The 24,283-nt window shown below is 43.6% G+C and overlaps 1 protein-coding gene across 2 annotated transcripts in view; it reads left to right on the top strand.

Annotated features, from left to right (window-relative positions):
- The window catches only part of pak1 (p21 protein (Cdc42/Rac)-activated kinase 1), a 234,991-nt gene that overhangs the window by 9,479 nt on the left and 201,229 nt on the right, over window positions 1-24,283 (top strand). Inside the window, exon 1 of one of the 2 annotated variants that reach the window (XM_080197674.1) lies at window positions 20,362-20,386. The exons of the other annotated variant lie outside the window; for it this stretch is intronic. The gene's annotated coding sequence lies outside the window, so the exon portion shown is untranslated. Of the gene's footprint in view, window positions 1-20,361; window positions 20,387-24,283 lie in introns of those variants that run through there. 2 annotated transcript variants of the gene reach the window in all.

Consider the following 24,283-nt stretch of genomic DNA (forward strand, 5'->3'; position numbering starts at 1 on the left):
TATGCCGAAACAGAAGTTGGAAGATTGCCTTGTTTGAAGCTAGTGGGAGAATCTACTGTGGTCCTCGGTGTGTTATTGCTAGACAAAATAATTCGCTTTGAGATATAGATTGAGGGACTGGGCATCCACAGTGAAGAGATGGCCAATGAAAGATTTGCAGCTGAAGAGAATTCTCTGGAGGATTGTGGTTTACTTCTGGGTGATCCCTACAGAAGTAAATAACTTAAAGCTGTGTCTTGAATGAGAATTCTTTGGGAAATAAGAAGCAAACCTGATGCTTAACGTTCAATCATAAGCTGTAGTGTTAACTTAAACATACGTTTTGATTATTGCTTTTATATACAGTAAAGTTTTTTTTAATGAATAGTGAAATCCTGTGGCCTAGTTCTATTGGTTAGAACAAGGAATTTGGATTTCATTTTAAAATGCTAATGGTCCCTAAGCGTCGTCACAAAGTGCAGTCAAAAAGAAAACCAAGGCTGAAATTTTTAACATGGTGGGAACTTATCTGAAGGTGCCTGCCACTGCCATTTTACACTCCATGATATGGAGATGGTGGCGTTGGACTGCAGTAAACACAGTAAGAAGTCTCACAGCACCAGGTTAAAGTCCAACAGGTCTATTTGGTAGCAGAAGCCACTAGCTTTCGGAGCGCTCGCTGCTCCTTCAGGTGAGTGGGATTTCAGTTCACAAACAGGGCATATAAAGACACAAACTCAATTTGCAAAATAATGGACTTGCACTCCAACCATTGTTTTGTAAATTGAGTTTGTGTCTTTATGTGCCCTGTTTGTGAAAGAACTCACCTGACGAAGGAGCAGTGAGTGCTCCAAAAGCTAGTGGCTTTTGCTACCAAATAAACCTTTTGGACTTTAACCTGGTGTTGTGAGACCTCTTAGTGATTTTACACTCCAACAAGCATTGATTGGCATAGGCAAGACTTTCGTTCCTCCTGGGAGGAAGTCTTACCATAGACAGCTGCCAGCCAATCAGATCAGTTGGCAGCTCTCCAAGTCCCTCCAAGGACAGCGCTGCAGTGGCCAGAAGAGGCACTGCAAGAAGCTTCTTGCACTGAAGTCCAGGGAACTTGGGTTAAAGGTAAGTGTCAGGGGTCCAGATGGGATGGTAAGGAAAGCTTGAGGGCTTGCAAGGTATGGGGAGGGGTGTTGTAAATCAGGGCCTTGTGTTGGGCAACACCAACACCACCACTAGGGGCCCGAATTCCCAGCTCGTGTACAGTCGCTGCATGGCTGGAGAACCGAAGGGAATCCTGTCCGTGCAATTTTATACTCCATTCCGACCTCAGAGTCCACCAGGGCAGGTGAGCAGGCAGAATATAAAGTTCTCCTTTTGGTTTGTGATGATGACGTAGTTTCGCTTTTGCAATCCAGGGCTTACTCAGCCTGTTGCTATGAATGTGCTGCATAAGGTAAAAACAGCAGGCAACTCATTTTTAAAGTAGTGTCAGTGATTCTTGGGTGATGGTGCAGCAACTGGAAATGAATTAAAACCATCAGTGACAGGCATGTAATTGCCAGCTCTCTCACCTTTGTTACGTAGCTCAAAGCACATCCTCCAGAGAAACTCACATGCAGGAGGCTGTTTGGTCCATCGTGTTCTCTGTTGGTAACAGTCTTTTTGACTGTTTATCACTAGTGCCATCATTTGTAATGAAATTCCAAGCACTTTAAGTGAGTTGTTGTAACTTTAAAAGAAGATGATTTGTATCACTTGCATTTTGGGTCCTGTTTGAATGTGCTGCAAAGTAGCTAGGGCGTTTTATTAACTATTTTTGTTCCCCTCTTGGCACAGTGGTTAGCACTGCTGCCTTATAGCGCCAGGGACCCGGGTTCAATTTGGCCTTGGGTCACTGTCCGTGTGGACTTTGCATGTTCTCCCTGGGTCTGCATGGGTTTCCTCCGGGTGCTTCGGTTTCCTCCCGCACTCCAAAGATGTGCGGGTTAGGTTGATTGGCCATGCTAAAATTGACCCCAGTGACGGGGATTAGCAGAGTAAATGTGTGGGGTTACGGGAATGGGGTGGGATTGCGGTCGGCACAGACGCGATGGGCCAAATGGCCTCTTTCTGCACTGTAGGGATTCTACGATTGATTTTTCCCCTGGAGCATTTGTTTTAATGTAATTCAAATTGCAAACTGTATTTATTATCATTGTAGGAACAGGAGGGGAGCTTAAACAAATGTCTGCATTGAAGCTGCCTTCAGTCACATCACTGAATGGTTGCCTTGTCTTCACTGAGTGAGTTTGTACTCCAGTCTCTCTCAGCAGTGGCATGTGAAGCTTCATTCTTTTGAGCAATCAACTCAGCAATATGCTTGATTTAATAATTAGAGACAGAGTACTCACTTGGTTGAGTGGTTTGTCAGCTGTTGAGATTTGTTTTACCATTTGTCTGAGCCACTGTTTTTTCTCCTTTTCTAGTAGGAGAGGTCAGGAGTCAGGACCCAAGATTACTGTTTTCATTTGTGCTGTTGACATGGTCTTGCTTATGCAACCCACGTCTTACTCAGCCTGTTGCTATTAATATGCTGCACAAGGAAAATGCAGCAGGTAACTCATTTTAAAGCAGCATCAGTGATTCTTGAATGATGCTTTTAATTCAGTTGCTGCGTGATTGGTGACAACTCGAAGCACTTCTTCCAGAGACATTCACAGCATAGGAAGAGGCCATTTGGCCCATCATGTCTGCCTGTTCCTTGTTGAAACAATGAATCGGGCTGCCCCTGTTGCCATTGCTCTATACCTTGATTTGATTTATTACTGTCACGTGTATTGGGATGCAGTTTCTGTATTAATTCTTGCGCGCTATATTTATTCAGTTATTTACTTTGTTTATTAGTCACAAGTAGGCCTACATTAACACTGCAGTGAAGTTACCGTGAAAATCTCCTAGTTGCTGCACTCTGGCCCCTGTTTGGGTACACTGAGGGACAATTTAGCACGGTCAATGCACCTAACCAGCACGTCTTTTGGACTGTGGGAGGAAACCGAAGCACCTGGAGGAAACCCACGCAGACATGGGGAGAATGTGCAGACGCCACACAGACAGTGACCCAGGCCGGAGTTGAACCCGGGTACCCAAAACAAACCATTCATAAAGTAAGCATACCACTCATAGAGTACTTTCCCTTGTTTCAAATCCACATTTCCTTTTGAGGTGGTAATAATCTCTGTTGTTCGTGGCCAAGCAATCCAAGCTCCCAACAACACTGTGCAGCAAGAAATGACTTCCAACTTTCCTCCTCCTCCAATTTCAAATTGTTGACCCTTCATCCATTGTTATTACTTTATACTGTAAATAGTCCCTATTTGCATTTGAAGAGATAATGTGTATACTTGGACTGTTCGAAACTTCCTACATTTAAGTAAAAAGGCAATAAGTATCTTGTGCCCATCATTTTATTTTACTAGCAAAAGCAGTCTGGCTACTTCATTCATCCTTCTGCAGGAGTACTTGGGATTTTGACAATGGGAAGTGATCTGATTCGAGCTGTTTCCAGTTTGGTTGAAATGGTACTTCTTTCACCTCCTAAGTTTGAAGGTTGTCAGTTCCGAGACCATGTCCACATAATATATAATCCAGTGTATGGTGCTACACTGCTGGAGGTAGTAGCTGTTACTTTGGGGGTGGAGGGGATATCTTAGGTAACTAATGACAGCACTCGAAGAGCACTAGGAGATACTCTGCAGCTTTCCTCTATTAAACAACACCACGTGAAATAAGTTAGTTCAACATTTGTCTCCTGTGTCCCTGTTTCGTAAGCATGTATGTAGCTTCTGACAGAGAGAGAGAGAGGTTCTTGATTGGTAAGGTGATCCAAGGGTTATGGGGAAAAGGCGGGAAAATGGGATTGAGAAACATATCAGCCATGATTGAAAGGCGGAGCAGACTCGATGGGCCGAATGGTCTAATTCTGCTCCTATATGTTAGATCTTATCATTTTGCATACATCAGTATTCCATCAACATCAATAAGAGAGATTCCAATTTGTATAGTTCCTTTCAAGATGTATCAAAGCACTTATCAGCGAAATAAGTGCAGTCATTTATGGATAAGTTTTCACAAACTGTACAGACATAATAAGCGGATAACTTTTCTCAGTACAATTGCATTAGGAATGAATATTAGACAGAGCAGTGGAAGGAAATTCCCCTGCCTTTCTTTGTGTCAAGTTTTTGTACACTTGAAAGGGGCCTCTGATTAACATTTTATCTGAAAGGCAGCATGTTCTGACAGTAGTACAATGCTAACTCAGTACTGTACAAAGAGTCAGCGCTGATTTTATGCTCCAGTCTCTGGAGTAGAACTTGAACCCACAAATGTTCTGACTCGGAGGAGTGCTCACTCATTCAGCCACAGCTGACACATGAGATGAATGGCTTGTTAATCCATTTTTTAGTGGTTGCGGGAGGAGAGCTGGCCTGGAAGCCATGCAAACCACCTATTCCTCAAGGACTGATATGGAAGCTCCGTAACATTTCAGCCCGTGTCACCGAATGTGCAAACAGAGTTTGGAATTACACCTTCGCCATGGTAATAGACAAGACAGTCCTCCCCAGTGCTAGCAATAGGATTTCAGTCAAATGTAACAGAACGGCACTTTAATACTCTGACCGCATGATCTGTAGAGAAACACCCAGCAGTACAATTATCGACCGTGACCTGCTAAATGTTGTGTAGTGGTTAGAGACGCTGTTTAATTCCTGAGGAAACTCCTGGATATCATTCATCTGTCACTGCTGGTGGGGCAATTTTCAACTGGAGGAAGCACATCATACAATCTTAAGATGTACTAGCTTGAGGTACATTTTGCCTTTTTTTTTAAACTGTAACCGCACGTTGTTAATGGTGATGCTCCATGAGGGCCTTGGAAAAAAAAAACTTGTCACTTTTCCAACCTATTTCACCTAGTCCAGTATGATATTTGATTTGATTTACCATTGTCATGTGTATTGGTATACACGGAAAAGTATTGTTTCTTGCATGCTGTACAGACAAAGCATACCCTTCATAGAGAAGGAAAGGAGAGAATGCAGAATATAGCGTTATACCCATAGCTATGGTGTGGAGAAAGATCAACTTAATGCAAGGTAGGTCCATTCAAAAGTCTGACGGCAGCAGGGAAGAAGCTGTTCTTGAGTTGGTTGGTACATGACCTCAGACTTTTGTATCTTTTTCCTGACGGAGAAGGTGGAAGAGAGAATGATAGGGCCAGAGGATACGCCCTGCATTTGGAAAAGGGAAAACTCAGAGCTAATCTGTTTGGAATTTGTTCAGTGAACAAGTGGTTGATGGACTCCCCAGCAAGGCAGTGAAGTAGATGATAAATCATTTAAATTAAAACTGGCTTTCTTTCAGCACATAACATTTTTGGGTTATTGTTATAATGAGTCATGAGAGTCATGACAAGTGGTAGAATGCACTTATGGATTCCCGAAGTACTCAACACTGCAATTTTCCTCAGTTCGTGGCTGTCTCCATTGTAGATAAGTTAATATGGATTGATTGCAATGATTAGTCAATCTCTCCATTATTGTGTATCATTGACAGCCAGGATGGTCAAAGATGGACTTTGGCCTTTTCCCTTTTAGAAATCCTGATGTTGCTGTGGCCACATATGTTGTGTTGATAGTCAGAGACAGAAGACCCTTCTTGAGTGTGGACGTGTTGTAGCACCACTTTGTAAAGTGTGCATCTTAGACCGCAAGAAGCGGCATAATGGTCAATGGTCAGTGTTTAGCACTGCTGCCTCATTGCATCAGGGACCTGGGTTCAATTACAACCTTTGGTCACTGCCTGTGTGGAGTTTGCACAGTCTCTCCGTGACTGTGTAGGTTTCCTCCTTGTGCTCTGGTTTCCTCCCACAGTCCAAAGATGTGCAGGTTAGGTGCATTGGCCATACTAAATTCTCCCTCCGTGTACCCGAACAGGCGCCAGAGTGTGGCGACCAGGGGATTTCCAAAGTAACTTCATTGCAGTGTTAATGTAAGCCTAGTTGTGACACTAGTAAATAAACTTAAAAAAAACCTAAAGTTTAAAAAAAAAGAAATAGCCAAAAAGCAATTTTGCTGAATTGGGTAAAATTTGGCTGCAGGTAATTTTTTTTCTCCTTTTTAAACCGAGTCTCCCCAGTGACCAATAAATGAATGTGGCAATTTTTCATGGTGAAGGGATGGTGATAGCCACATCCCAGTGGTCAGTACTCTGGGACAGAAAGGTTGTGGGCTCAAATGGTAGGGTTCCAGTACCTAACTGAGGAACTATTGGAGGAGAGGTGTGGATTAAAAGAACCATGGCATTATTTTGAAGAAGAACAGGGGAGTCTCACCCTGGCCAATATTTATCCCTCAACAAGTATCTCCAAAGCAGGTTATCTGGTCATTTCATCATTGTTTGTGGAAACTTGCTGTACAGAAAATAGTTATTATGAGTGATTACTCTTCAGTTTTTTAATTCTTTCTTTCCTCCACTGGTAGAATATGACCCTGTATTTAGGAAAGCAGTTGCATTATGTGCCACTGATGCCATTTGAAACATACGAATAAACAGGAGGAAACTAACCCATAACCTGGAGAAGGTAATGTAAAAGATGGTGATGAAAGGAGAGAAAATACAGGGGAAATTGAAATCCAAAGATGTGTGAGTTAGATGGCTTAGTCTTGCTAAATTGACCCTTAGGGTCAGGGGGACCAGCTAGGGTAGATGTATGGGATAGAGCCTGGGTGGCATGGTAGTCAATGCAGTCCCTTTGGGCCAAATGACCTCCTTCTGCACTGTAGGGATTCTATCATTCTAAGATTTAAGTTGAATTTCTGGGAAGTTATTTTCTAGGCTGTGAACACTACTGAGCTGTACTGGCACTAACAGACCTGCAGCATATAGTCAGTGGAGTTCTCGCCCTCCTGGCTGTCTGTCATAGGTCATCTCCCTGCCTCTGTAACCTCCAAACCTACAATCCTCCATGATCAATTTACTTTGCTAATCCTGGCCTCTTGTAGATCCCTAATTTTCTTCTGTTTTCTCCCATTGCTGGCAATGCCTAGCTTCTTAAGTTTTGGGTGAATTCCCTCGCTAAATCCCTCCAACTTCTCCTTTAAGGACTCTGCGTAAAACCTACCTGGATGACCAAGCTTTTGGTAATGTCCCAAATTATCTCCTTGTGTGGGTTGGTGTTCAGTTTAGTTTGATCACCCCTGTGATTTGTCTTAAAGGATGCTTTACTATGTAACCGTGCTATATAAATATGAATTAGTGTTTGTTACCCAATTTTGGTCTTAAGTAAATTTTACGGCGTGGGGGAGCATGGAGTGGAACCTAACAAATTCCACTTGCTCCCAGTCGTTATATTTCAGGGTTCTGCTGATGCTTATAAAAGATTAATGACAAATCTGTAGACACAAATTGTTGCTTTGCCTCTTGCTGTCTGTGGAATCTGTATCGATTCCGTGGCATCATTTGACCTTGTCTCATTCTTTTGGGTATATTAAGCAGCCTCAAATTATTACAAAGTCCAGTTAGCAGATCTTGTTGCTGTCTAAATGCTGTGAACAGGAGGTGTCCTCCTTAAGGTTTAAAGGTTATTTTGTTGAGTTGGCAGCTCTTGCTGCCTGTTTTGCATTCTTTTGTATCTAACCGATTTGTGGCCTTCTGTTTGATTTGCGAGAATAAATAATTCATAAGGTTTTAATGATGGTAATGTTTGCCCTCTTGGCTCTGTATCTGACTGGGTAACCTGAGGAATTTTTTAAAGGGATGTTGTCAAAAGACAAATTCTTTTCTCTTGTGGCAGGAGCAGAACCCATCGGCTGACTAGCTTTTTATCACCAATGTTTATGTTTGAATGTTATTGTTATAAGATAGTAGGTGGGGAGAGTGGTGCTCTGGAGAGACAGTAGTATATCACAGCAGTGCCCGATGTTGTCTGAATGTGTGCGTTTTCCAGTTGGCTTGGCTTTGATGCCAATACGATAGCCTCCTTATTGCCAACTCAGCTGAGATCTGTTAATTGGAAGTTTCAAGCAAGGATGAAACCTTCCTGTTATCAGCTGCTAAATGTGTGGCTGGGCAGAACTGGATTTGCTGCACGACTAAATGATCTTATCCAGAGTTAGCAAGAGGGTATTACCATTGAATTTGATGTCCTAAGGCCATTGAAGGGCCAATTTAGTTAAGGATCCTCTCCATTCACATTACAGTACTTCACCCAATTTGATCCCCTCCAGGCACCAAACAGCCTATCAAGGATCACCCGTTTAAGTATAACTATTTTATTGCGCATGAGCAGAAGCTTAACTTATCATAGAAACTGTAATCATAGAATCTCTACAGTGCAGAAGAAGCCATTCAGCCCATTGAGTCTTTACCCATTCTCTGATAGTGTGTCTTCCCCAGGTCCTCTCCTCCACCCTAACCCATAATCCCTCACGTTTACTATGGCTTATCCCTCTAACCTACACATCCTGGGACACTGAGGAACAATCCACCTAACCTGCACATCTTTGGACTGTGGGAGGAAACAGGAGCACCTGGAGAAAACCCACGCAGAAACAGCGAGAGCTCCTTCAGGAAGACAACAACTTCTATTTTATCTAACACGTTTTAACATAATAAAACTTCCCAGGTACTTCACAAGAGCATTATTGAACAGAATATGACAACGAGCCACATAAAATTACATTGCGGTGGAGAAAAGTTTATTTTCTCTTGCAACAAAGCCTTGTATAATTCAAGTTTTGTACTTTCTGTAGAGCATTTAATGCAGTACGAGGTCCCACTGCATTTCAAAGGAGTATCGTAGAGGAGAGTCTGACAAAGGAGAAACCACCAAAATCTTGACCAAATTTTTAAGAAACTGCTTAAAAGTGGAAACAAAAAGGTGGGAAAAGTTTGTGGAAGGAGTTCTAGAGCCTAGCTATGGCTTTAGCAACTGAAGCGGTGGATTGATTAAAATCTGGAACACGCAAAAAGCCAGAATTAGAGGAGCACAGTTTATTCCCCAATTCTCTTCAATTGGATGAGATAACAAAGTAGAGCGAGGCGAGGCCGTAGAGGGACTTTATAAAGTTTATTTATCAATCGCAAGTAGACTTACGTTAACACTGCAAGAAAGTTACTGTGAAAATCCCCTAGTCACCACACTCCAGCGCCTGTTTGGGCACACCGAGGGAGAATTTAGCACGGCCAACGCACCTAACCAGCACGCCTTTCAGGCAGCAGGAGGAAACCCATGCAGACACGGGGAGAATGTGCAGACTCCACCCAGACAGTGACCCAAGTCGGGAATCAAACCCAAGTCCCTGGTGCTGTGAGGCAGCGGTGCTAACCAGTGTGCCGCTATGCCGCCTCACTTAAGGATGAGAATATTACAAGTGAGACATTGTTTATCTGGAAGCCAGTAGGTACTTGACCACAAATTGGCCAATAGGACTTGGTGTGAGTTAGGACACTGAAATGTCCTCCAGTTTATGGGATGCTGCCCAGGAATAGTCCTGACTAAAGAAAACAATGGCATAGGATAGAGTTTCAGCTGTGGATGAGCTGAGGCAGGGATTGAAACGTACAATGTTACAGAGGTGTAGGTAGGTGATCTTGGTGATGTCAAGGACATGTGATTGACTGCCAATAAATAATTTCCTTATCTGAGAATCCCATTTGATTTGTTACGAATGCCCACAGTGGTTTTACAATGGCCTCTAGTTTTTGATATCTGTTTCACTGAGTCAAGGCAGATAGAAATCTGCTGTCAGGCAGGATTTGTACTAATCACCATCAGAGTCCATTGGCCAATCGATACTATAATCACTGTCTGTCCCCAGCTAGTTAGCAGCCAGTGTTAACTATTAATTGTTTTGATTTTGCTTCAATCTGGGGTTAGCTTTGTTCTTGCAGAGCAAGGAGATTGCACCAAAAATTTTCCACTTATTCTAGTTCCAGGCAAAGTGAACCTCTTCCGCTGAGAAATGGTTTTGTTCATTTAGATAAAAGAATCTTGCCATCAGCAGGTTTTGCCAAAGAATGACCATATTAACTTTTCTTGCCTTTATGTAAAGTGCCTTTTGCATCAAAGCATCTCTGTATTGTGCTCACAAATGAATTATTTTTTGAAGTGTGGGGGTGGTTACATGGACCAAATTTAGTGCATTGGCAATCAATGCATTTGGAGAAGTTATACTTCCAATGGAGTGCATCACACAAGATTAAAACTTATTGATTTTATCATTACCTCAGATTACTCCCACCACAATCATTACCTGTGGTAGACCCATGACTCCAAAGTGTACGTAACTCAAAATGCATTCCACAGATAGAATGCAACTTTGGAAAAACAAAGGCTGGAATTTTACCATCCTGCCCACCACTGGAATCGGAGCGGGCGAGAGGCAGAGTATGGGAAGATCTGTTGACCTTGGGTGGTATTTTACAGTTCCGGGATGAGTGAGACTGCAAAATTCGACTCAAAATCTATAAGTATTTTTTTCAAGGGCACTTGATGTGAAAATTGTAGACACTCGCTGGTGTAAAAAGAAATTAAAATTTGTCCAGTGTGTACATATATATTTGTATCTCACTAACATGTTGGTGACGTAACTGCAATGCTTGGTAAGAGTTTGTATTGGTGCATCAATTCAGTGAGTTAATCTCACTTGAGAAGCCCTGAGCAAAAGCCAACAGGAAACAACACACTTGTACTTCTTTGAAGTTTGCTCCAACCTGTTGGCACAGTAAGAAGTCTCACAACACTCGGGTTAAACACCAACAGGTTGATTTGGTAGCAAACTCCACTAGCATTTGGAGCGCTGCTCCTTCATCAGGTAAGTGGGAATTCTGTTCACAAACAGGGCATATAAAGACACACACTCGATTTACAGAATACTGATTGGAATGTGAATCTTTACAGCCAATCAACTCTTAAAGGCACAGACAGTGTGAGTGGAGAGAGCAATTAAGCACTTGGTTAAGTATTAAGACTATTGTCAACAGCGAACTAGCCAGCCTTCAGGAGAACAATGACTATGGCATCACACAACCCTGCCACAGCGACCTCTGCAAGATGTGCCGGATCATCAACATGGATGTCATCATCTCACATGAAAACACCATCCACCAGATACATGGTACATACTCTTGCAACTCGGCCAATGTTGTCTACCTGATACGCTTCAGGAAAGGATGTCCCGAGGCATCGTACACTGGGGAGACCATGCAGGCGCTGCAACAACAGATGAATGAACACCGCTCGATAATCACCAGGCAAGACTGTTCTCTTCCTGTTGGGGAACACTTCAGCAGTCACAGGCATTCGGCCTCTGATCTTTGGGTTCTCCAAGGTGGCTTTCATGACTCACGACAGTGCAAAGTTGCTGAGCAGAGAGTGATAGTCATGAGGACGGCCTGAACCGGAATCTTGGGTTCATGTCACACTATCTGTAACCCCCACGACTTGCCTGGACTTGCAAAATCTCACTAACTTTCCTGCATGGAAACAATGCACACCTTTTTAACCTGTGCTTAATGCTCTCTCCACTCACGTTGTCTGTACCTTTAAGACTTGATTAGCTATAAAGACTTACATTCCAATCATTAGTCTGTAAATTGAGTTTGTGTCTTTATATGCCCTATTTGTGATCAGAACTTCCACCCACCTGACAAAAGAACAGCCAGTTCCGGAAGCTAGTGGTGTTTGCTACAAATAAACCTATTGGACTTTAACCTGGTGTTGTGAAACTTGTTAACCTGTTGACGGCAGAGATTACTGGTACTTCACTGACTAGTAGACGCTATTACCTAGTCTGTTGCAAAACTGTTTGAGTGGATTTGTAAAGTGATTGCATTGAAACATTCAAAGATGAACACGGAATTTTTCCAGTGTCCTGCTCATCCATACCCTTCAGTGTCAGTTGTGGCTCAGTTAGTGGCACTCTTGCCTGAGTCAGGTTCCAGATCTGCTTCAGGATTTAGCACACTTGTCTAGACTAAAACTCCCAATACAGTACAGAGTGAGTACTACACTGATGGGAGGTGTTGTCTTTTCAATCATAAAATCATAGAATTCCTACAGTACAGAAGGAGGCCATTCAGCCCATTGAGTTTGCATCAACCACAACCCCACCCAGACCCTATTCCCCTAACCCCACATATTTACCCTGCTAATCCCCCTGACACTAAGGGCAATTTATCATGGCCAATCCACCTAACCCCCACATTTTTGGACTGTGGGAGGAAACCAGAGCACCCGGAGGAAATCCATGTAGATATGGGGAGATTGCACAATCTCCACACAGACAGTGACCCAAGGCCAGAATTGAACCCAGGTCTCTGGCACTGTGAGACAGCAATGCTAACCATTGTGCCACTGTGTCAATCAATGACTGTGGATGAGCTGTTATGGTGAGGCACCATCTGCCCCCTCAAATGTTGCAAAGGATCCCATGGCAGTACTTGAATAAAAGCGGAGCTGTTATCGTCAGTGTTCTGGCTAATATTTTTCCCTCAATCCACATCACGCAAACAGATTTTCTGGTCATCACATTGCTGTTTGTGGGAACTTGCAGTGCCACATTTTCTATCTCATACCAGTAACTACATCTCAAGAATAAAAGTACTTGATTAATTGTAAAATGTTTTTGGATATTTAGTGAAGTGAAAGGTGTACAAGTCTCTTCACCTTACCACCCCCCCACCCCGTCATTTTCCATTACCCACCTCCCCTTTCATGCTCTCTTTTTTTATATTCAGTAATGGGACATGGGTGTCGCTGGCTGGCCAACATTTATTGTCCATCTCTAGTTACCCTTGGAGGGCAGCTGAGAGTCAACCACATTGCTGTGGCTCTGGGTCACATGTAGGCCAGACCAAGTAAGGACGGCAGATTTCCTTTCCTAAAGGGCATTAATGAACCAGATGGGTTTTTCTGACAATTGACAATGGATTCATGGTCATCGGTGGACTCTTAATTGTATGTTTTCTTATTGAATTCAAATTCCACCATCTGTCATGGTGGGATTCGAACCTGGGGCCCCAGAATATTAGCTGAGTTTATGAATTAATAGTCTAGTGATAATACCACTAGTCTATCTCCTCCCTTTACCCCTGCCTTCGTGTTCTCTCTCACTTTTTCTCTCTCCCCACCCCCTTTCTCTCTCCCCCCCCTCCCTTTTCCCCTTCCCCTGTGCTCTCTACACCCTATCCCCACTCTGAATTGTGCTCTATCCTCCCCCACCTTCCCTCTTTCTCTCTCTCTCTCCCTTCTCCCCCACCCCCCCCCCCCACCCCGCCCCCCCAACCCCTCCCTGTCTCCCAAAACCACCAGTATCATCAAATCCAGATGAATAGTTTTGTTCATCTCATTGCTGTTTTTTGGGATGTTGCTGACGATGAATAACTTACTGCACTGGGTGTGAAATTATTTTGACAGTGTTGTAGGGTGTTATATTCGCCTCACTATTTCTTTCCTCCACCTCCACACACACACACACACACACACACACAAACGCACACAATCTTTTTTTTAAAGGAAAGAAATGGCATTTTCCCACTTTGGCAGAGACTGCTCCTGCCAGTCTCGGCACTTCCAGCATGTTCAATTCCTTCATCTTGTGTCTCAAGTGCTTCCTTTCCTGTCAACATTCTCCCTTCTTCTCGACATGCTGATTACATTTCTGAATTGCTTTTTTTTAACGTGCGTCAGTTTGCCAGTCTTTGACAAGTGGAGTTCTTCATGTGAATCTCGAATATGAATGCAAGTCGGCGGTTTGACAGTGAAGGATGACACAGCTGGTCCCAGTCCCACCCACGTGCCAGAACCTCCCCTGTATGTCTATCCAGCATTGCAGGTTGCAGAGCCGCAATCAAGTGAAACGCTGGTATGTTTTGCTTCTGTGTGTTGTGCCAGGATTCCCTGGAATCCCTGTTGCTGCTGTTATTGACATTAGCTTAGCACAGAGTTGCGACTGATTTCTGTGGTCACCTGTGCTCAGTAACACAAATCTTGGAGCCAGAGCTGCTGGGTTCAGATCCTTCTGTAAGGATTTGAGCACTTAATTCAAATTGACACTCCAGAGGAATGCCGGGAGAATGCTACAATGTCAGAGATGCCATCTTTCGGAGGAGACATGAAAACAGAGGCCCTGATTGCTTCTTTAGGTGGGCTTCTTCCCTGCTGCCCTCAGACTTTTGAATGGGCTTGCCATATGTTCAGCTGATATTTCTCGACATAGTAGCTAATTCTGCACCCTTTCCTTCTTGCCTATGTACTCTTATGCACGGTATGTTTTGGCTTTATAGCACACACAAGAAACAAAACTTATTTACTGTATGTTAATACATGTGACAATAATAAATCAAATCAAAGACCATGGAGGGTTTGCAAACAAGGATAAGAATTCTAAAATTCAGTAATTACTGAACAAAGCATCAGTGCAGCCTGGTGAGCAGGGTGGGGAGTGGGTGCAAGTTTGGACACAAGCAGCAACATTTTGGCTGAACTCAATTTGATGTAGAGTGGCGAAATAATGGCAAAGCAGGACAGCTTGGGATACCCGAGTTTCGTGGTAACATGTACAAGAGTTTTTCAGCAGGGGACACGCAGGGTGTAGTCAGGTGAGCACCAAGTGGAGTCTTGGTGAGCAATGTTCTGTTGATTCCATGAGGGTCCCTCTGATGTAGCCTTTTCAGACTAACATACAATATTAAACACACTAAAGCAAATGGTGCAAATGGGCTCTACTAACCTGTATCGCAGGGTTGAAGACATAATCTAGGCTTAGTTTGCTCTAGTTTTAGTTTATTTATTAGTCGCAGGTAGGCTTACGTTAACACTGCAATGAAGTTACTATGAAAATCCCTTAGTTGCAACACTGGAACTGATGCGGCAACAAAAATCTCTCCCTCAATGCCAACAAAATTAAAAAGATTGTCATCGAGTTCAGAAAGCTTGAAGGAGAACATGCCCCTGTCTACATCAATGAGGATGAAGTAGAAAGTGTCGAGAGCTTCAAGTATTTAGGTGTCCAGATCACCAACAACCTGTCCTGGTCCACCCATGCCGACACTAGTTAAGAAAGCCCACCAACGCCTCTACTTTCTCAGAAGACTAAGAAAATTTGGCATGTCAGCTGCGACTTTCATCAACTTTTACAGATGTACCATAGAAAGCATTCCTTTCGATTGTATCACAGCTTGGTATGGCTTCTGCTCTGCCCAAGGCTGCAAGAAACTACAAAACGTCTTGGATGTAGCCCATTCCATCACGCAAACCAGCCTCCCACCTATTGACTCTGTCTACACTTCCCACTGCTTCAGCAAAGCAGCCAGCATAATTAAGGACCCCACGCACCCCAGACATCCTCTCTTCTACCTTTCTTCGGGAAAAAGATGCAGAAGTCTAAGGTCACGTACCAACCAACTCAAGAACAGCTTCTTCGCTGCTGCTGTCAGACTTTTGAATGGACTTGCCTTGCATTAAGTTGATCATTCTCTACACCCTACCTATGACTGTAACACTACATTCTGCAGTCTCTTTTGTTTATTTCTCTCTGTATGCTTTGTCTCTATAGCACACAAGAAACAATACCTTCCACTGTACGTTAATACATGTGACAAAAATAAATCAAATCAAAACTCTGGCACCTGTTTGGATACACTGAGGGAGAATTTAGCACGGCCGTTACACCTAACCAGTACATCTTTCAGACTGCAGGAGCAAACCGGAGCGCCCGAAGGAAACCCACACAGACACGGGGAGAATGTGCAGACAGTGACCCAAGCCAGAAATCGAACCTGGGTCCTTGGCGCTGTGAGGCAGCATACTATGCCACCGTGCTGCTCGCTGAAAGCTGACCCTTCAGTGATGTTGGACTGCATTGCCTCGGCTGCTGTCTCCCAGATAGAACTTCAAATTGACCTGTTTGGGTTGAAATAGCAGATTCTGTGGAACTATTTGAAAAGCAGGGAGTTCTCGTGTCAGGCCCACATTCATTCTTTAATCAACGATAGCAAAAATAGATTTAACAAGTCATTCATTTCACTGCTGTGTGGGGCCTTGCTGTGGTACAAATTGGCTGCCATGTTTGTCACAGATAACAACAGTGAATTAATTTTGAAAGCTAAATCATTGTTCGTGAATTGCATGTCACAAAGTTGTGCAAGGCACAGCATAAATGCAGGTTTCTTTTTCTTGATTAAACTGAATAATGCTGCAGTAATCAAACACATCATGCCTTACGGCTATAAACATTGTGTTAATTACACCCCCAATTCGCATGGATTGCAATTACAAAATTACAAATAAAAATGTCTGTACGTACTAGGTGTGTCTACAATGACAAACTAATTGGTCCTGATCAGGGTGATTCTTAAGAGTTAGCTTCATTTATTACAGCAAGTATGTGTCCTGTAACAGCCCTTGGCTGTTGTCCTGTAGAGTATTTTCATGATATAAAGTTATTGCAATCTATGATTTTGTTAGATGTACCTATCACTTACAACAGCTTGTGGTTCTATTTAAAAAATTAAACTCTTTGAAGTCTCAAAAATAGAGAAGAAATCGTCATATTAAAGGAACATGCTGTGATCTAGAATGCGCTACCTGTGAGGCTGGTGGAAGCAAATTCAATAATAACTTTCAAAATTAAATATGTGCTTAAAAAAAACTTTGGGTCTTTTGGGGAATTGCTTATTTAAGGTTATTTATTAGTGTCACAGGTGGGCTTACATTAACACCTCAATGAAGTTACTGTGAAAATCTCCCAGTCGCCACACTCCGGTGCCTGTTCAGGTACACTGAGAGAGAACTTAGCATGGCCAATCCACCTAACCTCTTTTGGATTGCGGGAGGAAACCGGAGCACCCGGAGGAAACCCACGCAGACACTGGGAGAATGTGCAGACTCCGCACAGACAGTGACCCAAGCCAGGAATCGAACCTGCGTCCCTGACGCTGTGAGGCAGCAGTGCTATCCACTGTGCTGCTTCAAGTGTGCTACCATAGTGGTACCAACTATAGGAGGAATATTGGTCAGGTCACTGGGGGCCCCTACTTGCCTTTGATGCCCAGGGATCTTTTATATCGTCTTGAAAATGCAGCACTGTTGACAGTGCCAGTTCCAGAATACCAGACCTAAGGCAAAAATACACACAGAGCACCGACTCATATTCCTGCTGCCTGAGCATTGGAATTCTCTCCCCAACCTCTCTGCCTTTCATATTTCTCTCTCTCTCTCTCTCTCTCTCTCCTCCCTCAAGAAAACTCCTCATCTCTGATCATTTCCCCAGACAGCTAGCCAGAGATCAGTGACAAATGAGAGAGAGAGAGAAGTATAGCATTTTAAGCACAAGCTCGGCTGTTCAATATGCCATAGGATTACAATCCTCTGAAACTGAAATAATACAAATTCTCAAAATTGACAAAATGTCAATTTCTGTTTTACTTGCCGCAGATTATCCAACAGGACAGCTTACTGTGAGCTGACTTAATTCAATAAGAAACAAGATGCCCAAAAAGAAAATCCAATATGCATTGCCCCGCGCACAAGACAGGATTTTTAAAGCGATAACTCAGTAAGAGGATTATTTCCATATAGAGTTAGTTTAAACAGAATTACTGATCTGAGCTTAAACTGGCTGATGTGGAGTCATGAACAGCATTTATCCTGGTTATTTCCCTGCCTCTAAGAAGAGCAGACCATCGTGCATAGTCAGAGCAATTTTGTTTTAATAATTCTACAAATCTATAACATTCGGCCCTCATTTCAAACAGAGTAAAAAACTCAATTTATTATTGTTGCATATATTAGTATACAGTGAAAAGTATTGTTTCTTGCGACAAAATGTATACACGGAGAAGGAAAGGAGAGGGTGCAGAATGTAGTGCTACAGTCATAGCTAGGGTGAAGTGAAAGATCAACTTAACACGAGGTAGGTCCATTCAAAAGTCTGAGGGCAGCAGGGAAGAAGATCTTGCCAGTTTCATTTCAATGCTTCTACTGTAGACTGCACAATGCAGTTTCTTTCTACTCCCAGTTATTCAATAACATTTTTCACAGCAAGGTTTTGCTCTCATTCAAACCAGTGAATGTAATTAAAATGGAATTTTTTTAAATCAAGAAACTAAAACAACAAAGTGGAATTATCTATTAATTTGCATTAATGTCACATGGCTAGTAATCCAGCGACCCCGGGCTAAAGCTCTGGGGACAGGTGTTCAAATCCCAGCATAGCAGCTGTGGAATTTATATTCAATTAATAAAAGCCGGAATTAATTAATTATTCAATTAATAAAACTAGTCTCAGTGATGGTGACCATGACAACGATTGTCATGTAGAACCACCTGGTTCACTAATGTCCTTAAGGGAAGGAAATCTGTCGTCCTGCAGAGTGTTGTAACATGAATCATGCGAAAATTCCCGCTGGAGAGGCCAGCAGCGTAGCGCTGAGAGGGCCACTGCGCACGTGCTGATCTGTCAGCCCTGAGATTGGTGCGTGCCCAGTGACCCAGCGCTGCCGGCCTGCAGATTACTGGCCAGATCGATTTGCTGCCCCCCCCCCCCCCCCCCCAACCAATCCCCCACCTCCAAACATGCTTGGACTAGCCTCAACCTCTCTTCCTCCCACCTCCTACCCCCCCGCCCCCCCACCCGCAAGGCTGACCGCACTTCGCCTCAATGGCCAGCCCCAATCATTGGTCTCCCTCCCTCCCTCCCTCCCTCTGTCACTCAGCCCAAATGCAGAGTGGCAGCGTGACACCCCCCCCCCAACTTGTTGGCACTGCCTGGTGCTGGGTGGGCAGTGCCAAGGTGCCCCCTGGGAATTGACACTTTGCCCCTTCAGCAGCGACACAGGGCCCAGGCTTGCAATGCCCAGCAAGCATCCCCCACCCGGCACCCGACCTCCTGAGGGGCTTTGATTGCTCCCCACTTCACTGCAGCGGGTTCGAGCTGCCGACTACCCGCAATACTAAACCCCACTGGGGTAGACTACTACTGGCAGAGGGAGATGCTTGCGGGCATGGAGACTTCAGTCCTGGGCCCCCTAATGATATTGAAATTGTATGGTAATGCACATTACCATAATTTAGATGGGGAGTTGGGGGTGCAGAAATCCAGCAGCTGGAGACCGGCCCCCACTAGAGTCTCCTGGCCCGCTGTGCTACAAAAACAGCGCAGCGGGATGGGAGAATCGCCTCCCCCCCCCTCCCCCCCCAACAATGTGGGAGACCAACCAAGGGCATAAATGAGAGTTCCAGCAGCAGATAAGCTGAGGCAGGGATAAAATTTGATGATGCCACGGAAGTGATGAATACAAGTTCGGAAGCTCATCTCAGGATGAAACGTGACACTTAAGGTTGCAAACAGACTGACTTAATCCCAGGCTGCTTACCAGGGAGAGGGATGGAATCAGTACCTGGGAACAGAGTTTGGAGTGGGATGCAAAAACAATAACTGAGTAAAACATTTTGAAAAGATCAGACTGAGCATAAGAAAAGGACCATAAATTCGCCAAGAGTTTAGGACTGAGGTTTTGCCCCCGGGGCAGATTTCTTTGATTTCCATGTTTTCGTTCTTTGTTGTCCTGCCAGCTCTTTCAGCCTTTTGTGGTGGGGGAGGGGAAGGGAAGGGGGGCTGGTTTCAAGATGGGGGGGGGGGGGGGGGGAGGTGGGTGGTACCTCTGGTCTCTGCATGCCAGGAGACCCCGAGACTGAGTCTTATCAAATTCAGCTAAGCTCAGCTGTAGCCTGGGTCTGGATGGAGTGAGCACAGGAAATCGACACTGACAACTCATCAGGGCTGGAATTTTGGCTTGCATGTGTGGAGACAAAACCTTGGTTTCATCTGAGTGATAATAGGGTGCTGTGATGAGGGAGGGGAGAGCTAGAGAATGAGCCTAGGGGTAGCAAAGGTGATTCGAGTGTTTCTTTCTCGCCCTCTTAATTATTATGCACTTTGCAACTTGGCACTCAGTATGGAAGCCTCTTTTCTGAGCGAGTGAATAGTGTGGGGTGGGGGGGGGATAGGATTAGTGGAGAGAAAAGGCTGGATGAGAAACAAAGGAAGGTTCGCTCTGAACAGCAAGAGTTTGCGATGGAGACATCAAAAGGGTGAGATTTCTGTGACCATCGTGGGAGGGGTGTTGCAGCTTGATGTTGCTCTACAACAACTTCAATTCCTACCTCTTTAACGTGGGACTTCAGTAATGCAATGAAAAACTAAATGGGCACTCAGCCAAGGAGGGAAATAATTAGGAAGGCTCACCAAAGTGGGTTTCAAGGAGAAGCAACCAGGTGGAGAGACAGAAGGAATTTGAAAAGGAATTTCTCCAGTGCATGGGGCTTAAGTAGCTGAATACACGGCTGCCAGTTGTAGGGCAAAAGGTAGGTGGAGAATGCAGGCACCCAGGGTGATTATAAGGCTGGAGTAATTTACAACTGAGGATTTAAACTCCATTTGCTCCAGTGTTAGTGTTTTGCTCTAGTTTTAAACTAGAATCACTTGGTGCTCGCACTGTAATGGTGAATGCATTCTGTATCTAACCTCTGCAGGATCCGCAAGGCAGTTTAGCCATCATGCTACATTCACAGTGGAGATCATGCTGAATAAATTAAGCCACGTAACCTGCCATGATTCATTTTTATTTTTTTGGCTGCAAAAACGTTTCACAGTTATTTTTAAATAGAAACCAGTCACTGGGTGATATCTCAACGTGTCTGATCCTTATGTTGTACATAAACCGTTACTTCATCAGTTTAATCATGTGGATTTTTGTGAACTTTTCCTGCTGAAAGTAAATATAATCAGATCTTGCCTCACTTGTTGACTCATGTTTACGAACTCCTAAGTTCTTAAATCGTGACCTTTTATTTGATGAAATTTGACCCATGTTGACTCAGCCTTTGTTGCTCGTCATGTAACACTACATTCTGCACTCTCTTGTTTCCTTCTCTATGAATGATATGCTTTGTCTGTATAGTGTGGAAGAAACAATACTTTTCACTGTATGCCAATACATGTGACAAATCAAATCACATCCATTTAGAAAAGGAATCTACAGTAACCTCATCACAACATCCACTTTCTGGTATGTGAGTTTGTTCCAAATGTGGACCAACATATATGCATGGATGAGTTTTCTGCATCCAAACTGGATTTATCTTTCATCAGCCTAGGCTTCCCCCATCCCCAACACTGCTCCAAGTTGTCAATTTACTGCACTGTTTATAACATTCCTCTTGATTTTTTTTTGGTCAGAGTGGTCAAGATGTTGAAGGGACTCCACTGTTGATCGCTGAAGTCAGGCTTTATACAAATATGTTGTTTACTCAATACTGTCGTCAGTCTGGCGGCTCGAACTGGGCGGCACAGTGGCACAGTGGTTAGCACTACTCTTCACAGCGCTAGGGACCCAGGTTCGATTCCTGGCTTGGGTCACTGTCCGTGCGGAGTCTGCACGTTCTCCCTGTGTCTCCATGGGTTTCCTTTGGGTGTTCCGTCTTCCTCCCACAGTCCGAAAGATGTGATGCTTAGGTGCATTGGCCGTGCTAAATTCTCCCTCTGTGTACCTGAACAGGCGCCGGAGTGTGGCGACTAGGGGATTTTCATACTAACTTCACTGCAGTGTTAATGTAAGCCTACTTGTGACACTAATAAATAAACTTTAACTCCATGGTTCTGATGCCAAATGTGGGAAGCTCATATGCTTCAAAGAGTTTACTGAGCTTGTGTTGAGGATATTAAATGTTTTCCCTTTTTCCATTTCTCTCGCCAGTAGAGAAGAGAGGACAGGTCAATTTTGATTTGATTTTATTATTGTCACATGTATTGTGTACAGTATTGTTCCTTGTGCGCTATTCGGGTAAAGCATACCGTTCATAGAGAAGGAAGCGAGAGGGATGCAGAATGTAGTCACAGCTAGGGTATAGAGAAATGCAAGGTAGGTCCAATCCAAAGTCTGATGGCAGCAGGGAAGAAGCTGTTCTTGAGTCATTTGGTACCTGATCTGGGGTTTTTGTATCTTTTTCCGATGGAAGGGAGAATGTCTGGGGTGTATGAGGACATTTAATTATGCAAACTGCTTTTCTGAGGTAGCAGGAAATGTAGACAGAGCCGATGGATGGGAGTCATGCAAGACCGCTAAATATTGAGGTTTGAGCCTTGGACCTTGCTGGTCTGTATCTTAATCAGCAGTTGCATTTAGTCTGTTATCAGAGGAGATATTGCTGTCTATTTTGATTTCCTTTTTTTTCCCCTCCCTTCAAGCATAAGACCCTGCTGTATGTGTTTGAGAGATTGGTTATGAAGCTTAGTGTGAAAACAGCAGCTGTGTTACAGCCCTGTGAGATGAATGCGTGAGCGGCTCTGATATTTCTCTGAAATCCTGAATTTACCAGTTTTGACTGCACAGCCTAGTAATGCCGCCAGTCTTCCTACAGACTTCTGGGCATTTTGATAATGTGGGGATTAATCCTCAAGGCTGCCAGTCAATATTTCAATTTAGATCAAGGAAACAATTTGAATCATAATTCTATTGATGTACACTGCTGGTGCCTTTTTAAATATTTTTCTCCAATCCTCTTGTTGTCTTAAGTCTTCTGATTCATGTTTCTCAATTCTATTCTCGAATGCATGCACACTTTCCAGCAAGCGGTCAGTGTTTTTCTTTTTCTGTTCTCTGCAAAGAGTTGCTGATGTATTTTTTTGATTTGATATAATGGCGGGGCAGGCTCGAAGGGCTAGATGGCCTACTCCTGCTCCTATTTCTTATGTTCTTATGAGTAGGCAGGTGGTAATTAAGACTGGTGCTTTTCTGGAGATGCTTTGCTAAGATAATTTTGTACAGAAAGTTGAAAAAAAAATGACTTCAGGGTCATGACTGCTCTGAAAATTAAAAGGTATTGTAAAATCACCATTGTCCTGGATGACCACAGGCTGCTCTCTCTTTGAGGGGGAGGGCTGACTTGGTGGAGATTTTAACCTGAGGGTCGCCATAGCTCAGGCAAGGGGCAAGGTTGAGAAGGCGGGGCCTTCATGAATAGCCTTCACCAGTACAGGAATTGAACTTGTGGTGCTGGTGTTGCTCTGCATCACTAACCAGCTGTCCAACCAACTGAGCTAAACCAATCCCCGCACCGAGAAATAATTGACTGTTTGCAACTCCACAATCTTATTATTAGGCTTGCAATTTCTGAACTAATCATCACTCCATCACAAACTGCCTACTTCCATCCAAAACTGTTATGCACTAAATGCTTTCCCTTGCTGACCTTTGACAGACTCCAGTCCCTCTGTCTCAAATCATTGTTTAAATCCTTAATAACCGTCATACCTTGCTATTTCTGCTAACTCATCCAGCCCAAGCACGAGGAAATGCAAGTACAACAAAAGGCTTGAACAAATGGGTTAACTTTTGTTGGAACAATCTGATTATGCAACAATATAATGGAGGTTTCACATGTTGAAAGAATGAAGCAGGGGAGATGGAAGCGGGTTTTTTCCAGTCATTGTCAAGAACAAGAAGCCATAGATACGAGATTAAATGCAAGCTAGTTAGCATTAAGGGCAGGAGAACCTTGAGTTAAGGGGGTTGTAAGTTAATTTCCCATTCTAGTTGAGCGCAAGTTCTAGGGTGACATTCTGATTATTGAGGAACTGCTACCTTGTTGGAGGTGCTTTCTTTCAGTTGTCTTTTTGCCCTCTTGGGTAGATATAAAGCATCCCATGACACTTTTTTTGGGCCAGTGGGCTGATGAATGGCAGATGGAGTTTAATTCAGATAAACGCGAGGGGATGCATTTTGGTAGATTAACTGACTAATTCCTACCCTGATTCAATGGTTTGGGCACTGGGGAGAGTTCAGAACAAAGCTATCTGGGAGTACAGGTTCATAGCTCCCTAAAAATGGAGCCACAGGTGGACAGGGTGGTGAAGAAGGGATTCAGCATGCTTGGTCTCACTGGTCAGAACACTGAATACAGATGTTGAGACATCCTATTGAAGTTGTACAAGACATTAGTAAGGCCACATCTGGAATACTTTGTACAGTTCTGATCACCCTATTATAGAAAGGATGTTATTAAACTAAAAAGATTGCAGAAAAGATTTACTAGCATGCTATCTATCAGGACTTGATGGTTTGAGTTATAAGGAGAGGCTGGATAGACTGGGACTTTTTTTCTCTGGAGCATAGGAGGCTTAGGGGTGATCTTATAGAGGTCTATAAAATAATGAGGGCCATAGGTCAGCTAGGTAGTCAATATCTTTTCTCAAAGGTAGGG

This window comes from Carcharhinus amblyrhynchos, chromosome 10 (assembly GCF_965287045.1).
Source record: "Carcharhinus amblyrhynchos chromosome 10, sCarAmb.v2.hapA, whole genome shotgun sequence".
In the NCBI taxonomy this organism is placed as follows: Eukaryota; Metazoa; Chordata; class Chondrichthyes; order Carcharhiniformes; family Carcharhinidae; genus Carcharhinus; species Carcharhinus amblyrhynchos.